This window comes from Megalobrama amblycephala, linkage group LG16, assembly GCF_018812025.1.
Source record: "Megalobrama amblycephala isolate DHTTF-2021 linkage group LG16, ASM1881202v1, whole genome shotgun sequence".
In the NCBI taxonomy this organism is placed as follows: domain Eukaryota; kingdom Metazoa; phylum Chordata; class Actinopteri; order Cypriniformes; family Xenocyprididae; genus Megalobrama; species Megalobrama amblycephala.
This window is the reverse complement of record NC_063059.1, coordinates 11,125,313-11,135,487: the sequence shown is the minus strand read 5'-3', so window position 1 is coordinate 11,135,487 and position 10,175 is coordinate 11,125,313.

Genomic DNA, 10,175 nt, shown 5'->3' with positions numbered 1-10,175 from the left:
GAGCGCGCGGTTTATCAATCGGATGCGCGTTAGTTGCTTTCGTTACTATAGCAACAGTAGAAACCCAGCGCATTTTCTTTCTGAATCATCGTAAGGAAAATGCTCCGTAAAGAGAACAAAGAGGGCTTTTCTTACTATTCCTTTGAAGAAAAGTTAGTTTAGGATTATTTGTGAAAGTGCATGATATTCTAGGGTAGTCTCTCCATGTAAGCATTAGTATGTTTAATCAAAGAGCTTAGAACGCAAGAGGCGACACTTCTATACTTTTTGGGTAGCAGCCACGAGGTGGCGCTTTTGTAGCGCTGCCGCCATTTTGGGGTGAATATTCTAACCGGATAACAGCGCAGACATACAGAAACAATGACAACGAAAGAGAATTTAAAGTCAGCGTGGAATAAAAGAACACAATGTTCGGCAATCCACTGCAAAAACTATCAGTGTGATAGTACAAATGTTGCCTTTCATCGTTTTCCCAAAGACCCTGAAAGGTAATTATTCAAAAAAAGTGTAGAAATATTGTGCGTTTTGAAGTGGGAGCATGGCACTGGTGGATTTAGTTAAAGCTCTGGAGTGTAACTTTCGAAAAAAGATCAGTTCAGTTGGGCTGGAAGCTATTTCACAGTAGTGATTGTGAGTGAGTGCAGGGGAGTAAGTTAGTCTGGGACCATGTCTGTGACACAGAGAAGTGCAAAAAGTCACTCATCTACATTGTTATACTTTTTATACGCATCAGAATACATCACATCCTACGCACACAAAATCACAGAATCTCACAGCCAAATAAAAAGCGCAATAGAAAATTTCTTGAATTCACTCAGTAAATGTTATGACTTTATGACTATGTTGTATTGTCTTGTACTGTATGTTTTATGTTGTCACTTCTGGAATCCAACCATTAAATACAGATTTGAGGTAGTTTTGCCTACTTTATTGAGAATTTGAATTTTATTCAATTTTACAAATTTACTATTATTATTATTATTATTATTAGTTACTCCACTAGGTCTGAAATATATAGTATGTTTTTAATATGATGAACATGATGCATTGCTGTGTCTGTTATCCCTTAATTGCCACTTTTGGACAAAGTGTTTTTTTTTTTTTTTATACAGATGTCTCGCTTTAACTGACATTAATGACAATACTGCAAAAATAGTCAAGCTGTTATATTCCTGTTATATATTAAAAGTCATATTATAATTTCATATGTTGGTATTAATTCAGTGTTAATAATTCTAATACTTGAACTTCAAATAATTTCAACCCAAACTGACATGGTTTCTAGAGAGCAAAGGTTTTGTGGAGGAAAACAAGTGGAAGAAATAAACACAAAGTCTGTAAAATAAACCGTTAAAAAAAAAAAAAGATCACTAGACTAGTGTTTGTACTTTATTCTGTGTTGTCATCATTCAGGTTTCGGCTAATTTCAGCTTTAATGTACGTTTTATTTAACAAAGCAGCTGATATTGCCATTGAAATCTACTGGACCGCCGCATGGTTTTCACCACAAAATGCCGGAAACGCAGGGCTGCTGCTGGGCGCCGGTGTTACAAATGAACGTTCTATTAAGTGTCGCTTCTTGTTAGTGTATATTGTTTGGCTTAATGTACCTGGAACACTTTAATAAGTAGGGCTGTGTATTGCCAAGAATCTGGCAATACGATAATTATCACGATAAAGGAGTTACGGTACGATATATTATGATATATTGCGATACTGTAAGAAAGGCGATATATATATTTTTTAGAAAGATTTAAAAACGATCATAAAGAACACACCATCATATGCATAAAACTTTACAAACAACTTTATTTTTATTTAATCAATACAGTCTCATTTGCATTTATATCACTAATCACTATTTTGTGCAATCTAAGGGAAAATAGTAAAGTGACTGCAGGATTCTTTAGGTGTATATTTTTTAAAGGTTCACAGCAGTTTTTAATTTCTAAACAATTTAACAACTAGTGCATGGTCCATATGAATGTCTGATTGTTTTATGTTTATTACTGTAGCTGCTTGCTTTAAAGGGGTGGTTCAGTGTTTTTTTTCTAGGCTTGATTGTGTTTTGGGGGCACAGTTTAACATGTCTTAATGCTTCGTTTTCTTGAAAACGCTGTATTTTTCATATATTTTAGCTTTATTCTGCACCTCTGTTTCCATTGTCATATGAACGGCTCGTTTGACTTCCTGCTTCTATTAAGCCACTCCCTCCGAAATACGCAATGTGCTCAGATTGGTTGGCAGGTTGGTAGCTGGCCCAGTGTATCATGGTTCGCTGAAGCGTCCGGAAACGCCACGCCCCTTACCATTCGTAGTTATGCGCTAAGCTGGAAATGTAAATAATGGCATCTATATTGCTGTATCAAATTGAGCCGAATCAGACCCAGATGAAGAGGGTAAAGCAAAACCTCTGCAATCACGGCTTTTAAAGGACGTTTATGAATGGTATTTCATTTAGTATTTGTGTCAAAGTGTTTAGATATGCTGTCACTGCTGTTTGTTAGCTTTCACTATACAGTTTTATCCTGATTAAAGCTTTACTGTAGCTGAATACATGACTGAGTAGTCGCATTTTTGTAAAGGTATCGTTTAATTTATAGCATGAACAACTGTTCGTCTATGAACAGAGACGTTTGTTGGTGTTTGTTGCACTAGAACTTAGCTAACTGGCTAGCAAAAACGAGTTGCTCTTTGTATATGTCCTTGATGCATTAAAAATAGCAACAGAACTATAACATTACGTTTAAAAGACACGTACAAACAATAAAATGTACTTACAGTTTGAAGCCAATAAACAGCAGCTTCTGTTTTTAAAGTGGGAATTGCTTCATCTTTCAGTAATAGCTTTTGTGCAAATCCAGCATTGAACTCTTGTAGATTATGGAAGCTGTCTTCAGCGCCGCATCCAGTGTAGAAAATATCACAGATTATAATGGGTTCTATTATCTTTTGCGCCGCTCGCGTCCGGTGTACACAACCAAAGACTATAGAATAACACAAGACGTGTCACTCGTATTGTTTTGAATGGGAGAAAGTGTAACGCGCAATATGGTGGAATAAGTCCCGCCTTCTAAATAAGAGCCAATCGCCGACTGGTAAAGTCATCGCGTCACTGCAGCAGCCGTTAGAAGCATAGACATTATGGTTAGAAGCACCGTCTATAGAAACAGTCAGACGCGCGCCTCTGAAACATGGCAGAAGAGACGCGCATTTAGGTCTGCACATGCGCATTAGCTTGATCCAGCCTAAAAAAATAGTTTTTTGTCATGATTCGACCGTTTGGGTAAAACATTTATAAGACAGCTGTTGTCAGATTTCATTGGCGATTTTAAATATGAAATGTAATCGTAAGGTTGGCGTACAGTTTTGGAGAATTTGATGTTTCCCCATTCAAAGAGATTGCATGATGCCCAGGATGCCCGAGAGGTGTTTCAAAGATGGCCGCCGAGTGAAATGACTTGTCTTAAAGGGACTTTGACACAACTCTTCCACTTCCATTTTGCTGCGCCCCCTGGCCTCGCCCACTTTGTTGCGTGTTCCCGGGGGCAGTGTTTATGTTAAGGTGCGTTCACGCGGCCTTGTAATTCCTGTAGTTATGAGATTCTAGCTTGTAAAAAGCGTTCACGTCATCATAGAGATCGTAGTTACAGCTTGTAAACTGGGAGTTTTCTGAAAGCTCCCAGATGTACCACGTGGCCACTATACCACCTGACCGCTGTAGATTAATTTAGGCGTTGATAGTGGTGCCATGGAAACGCATAATTCCCAGTCCAAGGACCAAAAGGACGTGAACAGCTCCTAATATAACGTCACGTGTTGTCATCTCAAGACTCCGGTAAATACTTGTGACGTGAACGCAGCATTAATAGCAAGGGTTTATGATGTCACCAACCCGGGAAGAAGCTCATTGTAGTCCAAACTGGCCGTTTTTGTAGGCAATAAACTGCCATAACTTTAAAAGACAATATCTCCGTTTGCATTAAACGTTCAGCGCTGTAACTTTGCAGATACTGTTTACGCTCAAGCAGCAACATTACACACTAAAGTTAAAAAAGTGAAATCGCATGTAACCACCCCTTTAAAGCAGTCTAATGTATAAAGTGCTATTTAAAGGTGCTAAAGAGGATGTTTTGTTTTATACATTTTTGCAATATTACTTGAAACTGTCTTTACTAACTGATAAAAGACTATTTATTAGGTGCACTGAAAGGAATAATATTAATATACATCATCTGTGCACGAGGTAGGGCCTTAAAAACATCAGCCAATCATCGCGTAAACGATTGGCCCTCTGGCTTGTCAATCACTGCCGTGATGTTCCTTGTGAGAGACGTGCGCGGATTGGCCCTCTGGCTTGTCAATCACTGCCATGGCGTTCCTTGTGAGAGACAAGCGTGGCTGCGCGCTCCAGTAAATTTCCACACTCCACAGGCGCTGCATGCAATGTTTTTGTCAGGAGACAGGAGTAACAACTGCAGATTATGAGTTACCTGCGGTGAGTCCGACATAATGAATCCACTAACACAACACAGCGAATGCCGGTGGTAAACACTCGTGTTCCAATACGAGTGTTTACGAGTTTTGGGAAGCGTTCCTTCGAAGGAGGGGGGTTGTTCTTACACATGCGCTCATTTCAAAAACTCAGTAACAGTCTTTGGTTTCTCAGTCGACGAAAAGATCCTCTTTAGCACCTTTAAATTAACGTGTCTTCACTGAAGTGCTGAACAGAGCTGATGCAAACATATCCACATTGCTATGATCAGATGCTTTCTGTTGTCACTGCTGTCATTTTTGCTGTGTGTTTATTTTGTCATTGAGAGGAAAACGTGCAGTACATACTACATATTATATATGTTGGGGCGGGGCTCGGGAGATGGGGTTTGGGTTTGGGGCGGGTCAGAGGCAAGTTAAATACACATAAGTAAATACATAATTATTAATAAGAATTATTGTGATAATAATGGGACTTATTCATGTTTCTTTTTTATTTATCTTAATTATAACAAATTTTATATAACATAAAAGGAAACACTGTGGTGCATGTGGAACATGTAACAAAAAAATTTCATGTACTTCATGTATTTAACATGAAGGTGTTTCCTAGTGTTTCTTACATCCAGAACTATAATTGTAAGTAGCAGGCTTTGCTGCTATAAGTACCCCTCTGGAGGGAGTGTACTTGTGTGCAGGTTTTGTATAGTTGATTTTGCAGCACAAGAGAGCCACAGAGTGTGCTATTATTCATGCTCATTCGATTTTCTGTTACAATCTTTCTGACCATGCTAAAGGTTCTCTCTGAGGAGGCATTACTATGAGGAATGCAAAGTAGTGCCTTCATCAGACTAGCCATCTGACTAAACCTGGTCTCAGTCTCACTTTTCCCTACAAGGCCCCAGAATCTGTCCACTCTCTCTTCCTGGATTAACTCCTTGCTGTCTGTGACCTGGCAGTCTGTGAACTCCTCTCTCAGTTTATCTGGATCAAGCCTCAGTTGTGGAAACAGGCAACCTAGCCTTGTCACTGTGTGGATTTCCAACACATTATCAGTTAGGTTAAATACTTCATAGTTAAATGTACAGAGCTGCTATTCTTACAATAATAAGATCATTTGAGGGGGTAGGTAAATCACAAACAAGGTCAACCTGTTTCAGGAGAGATGTCCAGGCGAGAGGCTGGGTCTAACACCTTCAGGTCACAGAGCAGCTGTGAGACTAGGGGAAAGACCTTCGGCATCTTCCCAATGACTTCCACATAGAAAGCCCTCACTGTTCTAAGAGCACAGTTATGACAGAATCACATATTAACAAGGAATCATGAAGAAAGACAAATGAAGCGTGCAGGCATTATTATTACTTAAGTTACAACTTACTGATATATTTTGGTCATTGACATGGAGGACAGTTCTTCATTTTCAAGGAATGCTCTGGCCTCAGCCCCAATGAAGAGATCCTCATTCGCCAGTTGGTGTTCATGTCCATATGATACTTCACTGATTGGAATATCCACAATTAATCTAGCTGGAACAGTGTAGTATCAAACAAGTATCTCTTGACCAGTCTTGTCATCTCACTGTGTAGCTTATGGATCATCACTCCCTCTGCCTATTGGGCAAACATGGGTAAACTTAAATAAAACATGACATAAAACGTACATAAAAAATGTTTAATGTATATATAATGCTTGGTCTTCACCATTCATTCTACCTACCTGGAAGGCAGTGTTGAATGCAACCAATGGCTTAAGAGCGGCACTCAGAAACAGAAAATAGAACTTGATCTCAGGATCATTGAAGTAGCCTGCTAGGTTCCTGATTTTAGCACTCCTCTCATCCTCCTCTCACTCTTTCTATGCATGTGTGGAGGCTGAGCCATCGTGTACTGCAGTATCTGAGAAGATTTAGCTTGTCTGTGTCTGTGAACTCCACAAACTCTTATACATCTCACTTCTCTTGGCACTGCAGGAAACACAAGAAACAAAAAATAAGGACAAGATGATTTACATGAATAGTGGATAAACTGAGTCACTATACCCTAAATTTACCAAGAACAGACTGACAAAATTTTCTTCTTTTATACTGACCTTTTGTGGAAGTGGCTATACACACCACCCAGTAAATCCTCCACTGGGGCCTTGATGGCCTTCATGCCACAGCCTGTGACAAGTTGAGCGAGGTGGCATATGCAACCCACATCCTGAACATAAGGTTGACTAGCTCTTAGTTTGGTGATGACTGAATGGTGCTTTCCTTTCATCACGCTGCAGTTGTCAGAGTTGAAGGCCACCAGGTTATCCCATGGGATTCCTCTATTTCTATCATAATCAGACAATTTTTTTTTTTTTTAAACATTCACGCCATTGAATTCAAACGAGCCTTAAGAGCATTCTTGATTGTGTAAATACACTCACCTCAAAGAGGTTTCCAGCTTATCATAAATATTTTCTGCTGTACCCACATTGCAGACTGGCATGTCAGTAAATTTGGTCACAACCTCAAGACTGTTCTCATCATACACTCTTGCCAGTATAACCAGTTCTTTTCTGTCTGCATTTTGTTTGACTCATCACAAAGTAATCCAAATGGCTGGGTCTGGCATATTTTTTTTGACCTCATCATCAAGCTCTGGGGCAATGGCACCTAACAAATAATAAGAAGAAGAAAAAGAAGTGGTCAAAGATGGCGATGATATAAAAAAAGAATAAGATGATGATGTATTAAAGTGTCTGTTTTGTTTTAGTTTCTGTCAAAAGGCTAACACATTGTAAATCTAGCATTAATAGACAGGGCCAGCCTAGGCAAGATTTTCTATCGTGCCCCTTGACTGCCCATTGCACACAGTAACTGTGTTCATTATTTTATTATTATTATTTTTTATAGGCTTGTATATGGATGGTTAAATTATACAAAATAACACCTAAGCCAAATTACAGCCTAAACACAAATAACAAGAGTGATTAGGCCTACATTCATGCACAAACTTTTCACTGAGCACTTTCAAAAGATTTTGTTTTCCAGTAGATGGCAGCAATCTTCCACGAAACTATGGCACGTTTCACGTTTTCACCATGAATAAAACTGAGAAATGTAGATCTTCATTAATGTGAATTTTCAAATAATGTGAAACATAAAATGTTGCTATTTAAAAAAAAAAAAAAAAAACTGTACAGCATATAAATACCATGGTAACAGTTTACAATAGGTTTTATTAGTAAACATTAACGTAGATAGATGAACTTACCTTTAAGAAGCTGAGTTGTTAGTCTTTCCAGAGGAGTATTTTCTAGCTATGGCAGAATCCGGGAACATGCCACACTAGCACTGAATTCATCGCAAAAAGAAAATGGAATGTTTTTTTTTTGTTGTTTGTTTGTTTTTTTGTTTTGTTTTGTTTTGTTTTGTTTTGTTTTGTTTTGTTTTTTGCAATCAACATTGTCATTTTTAGTTCACTCTGTAATACGGTTTCTGCCTCCGTCCGTCCCTTAAGCCGAGTTCAGACTGCACGATTTTAGCCCCGATTTTGCCTCGCCGACAGGTTTTGAGAAATCGCCGACAAATGCCCGAAATCACAGGCAAATCGGTGCTCGTTCACGCGAGTGACAATCACGCAGTGTGAATGAGCAAAGACGCGATCTGAGAGAATCGCCGACGAGTCGCCGACGCCCGTGAGATATTTGGCATGCTAAATATCTGGACCTGTCGGCGATTCAAACTCCTGCTGTGTGAAAAGTGTTCTGACTGAAAACTACATCGGCGATGACCGACAGCCAATGAGAGAGCAAGATACAGAGCAGCAGGGAGTTCGGGGAGGAGTTATAGACCACAACATCAGCCAGCATGGCTTCATTCACATAAACATTACAATTGTATCAAACGGAAACAAAACACAAACATTTGCTTGACCATCCGCAACAGCAGCACATTGAAAAGTTATGTATTTACCTCCAACTCTCGTTGCAGAACACACAATCCACAGTCTACCCAACCATTTCCTCCTCCATATTTTTCTTTTCTTTTTCTTATATTTGCTGCAAATCAGTGCACAGGCAACTCGTATTGCAAGCTTCTTGCGGGCTACCGTTTTTAATAATAATAATAATAACTCCGGTCCTGCACGCGTGATATCGCGTTGTTTCCTTGTCACATCTCGCGTGTGTTTGGTTGTGAAACGTAGTTTGCGTGCCAGACAGAGTTGTCGGCGATTCTTCCTATTGTAAAGTCATGCAGTGTGAAACCCTCTGTCGCCAACCCATCGTGCAGTTTGAACACAGCAGCGACTGAATGCTGGCCAAGATAGTCATGCAGTGTGAAAAGAACAGTGACCCGACTACTTTGAAAATCGTGCAGTCTGAACTCGGCTTTAGTGATAAAGTTTGAAATCGCCGGTGTGCCCCTTTGTGCCTCCACAGCGCGATTGTGCCGTTGTGATTTATTGTGCTGCGTTACGTTGTTTTTTCCCACCGTGTCCAATACTGAAATCAGTGCGACATACTTTGCAAAAAGCGTGGGAATTGTCGATGCTGCTTCTTGATAAGAAATTAAATTCCTCCGTCCAGCTGTTATTATATTTGCAGCTATATTTAGTTTTTTTCGCCGTAGCAGCACCGCCTGAGCTTTCTAATGCCATTTTTAATAGTGACGCTTGATTCAAATTCCCCCGTCTACCTGTGCAGATATCAACAGCGCAACCGAGTTGTAGGTTGCCAGGTTGAGGTCACAAATGGATTCAAAATTGTATGATATCAATTGTGTGAGTAGGATGCGTTTCATACAAGATCTGGCAACTGGACAACCTTGGAATAATGAATTGATGTGATTATTCATATAACGAGGTAGGGGGCCATACAAATTACGGGAGTTTCCCGGGAGAAATAACAAAGTGGGGCGAGAGATGGGTGTGAAATACGGGAGTGTTGACAGGTAACATTATGCTTTAAATAAATATCGATACAGTGTTTTTGAGAATCGATACAGTATCGCCAAACATAATATCGCGATAGGCTATTCACGTGCTTTGCTTTTTGCCCTTACTCTCTGACCCCCTGAAGGCTGCTGTGTAATTCTTACTCTGAATAAGACACATTGAGGGAAACATTTCAATAATCCTATGAATGCATGTTAAAATGCAGAATCTAATTGAATTAATCGAATCGCATCAAATTTGAATGTGAATCGTCTGGTATCGAATTGTTCTGAATTTGCAAAAATCGTTCTTGAATCGAATCGAACACCTATGAATCGTGAATCAAATTGAATCGCTGTCTACCCAAAGATTCACAGCCCTACTAGCAAGTTAACACTGTTCAGACTTTACTGATGGTATGTTTAGAGCAGCAGAGATCCAAATTATGAACTCTTGCAAATAATAATAATAGATGTTTACAAATTAATGTCTTTCTCATTGACTGATAATGGAGACATTCTGTTTCTCCTACCAGTGAAGACAAACATCGCTTTAGACCACACAATCATAACTTTTAACAGCAATAGAAAGTAAATAATAAGTAAAATAAAATACAAATACATAATATTACTTAAATGTAGAATAATAATTAGTAAAATAGTAAAATGTAAAATGATTAAATTATAAAATGGATCAATGATGTTAATCAAATAATAATAATGATAAATCAATGACAACTACATAAATGACTTATGATTATAAATGATTATGAAA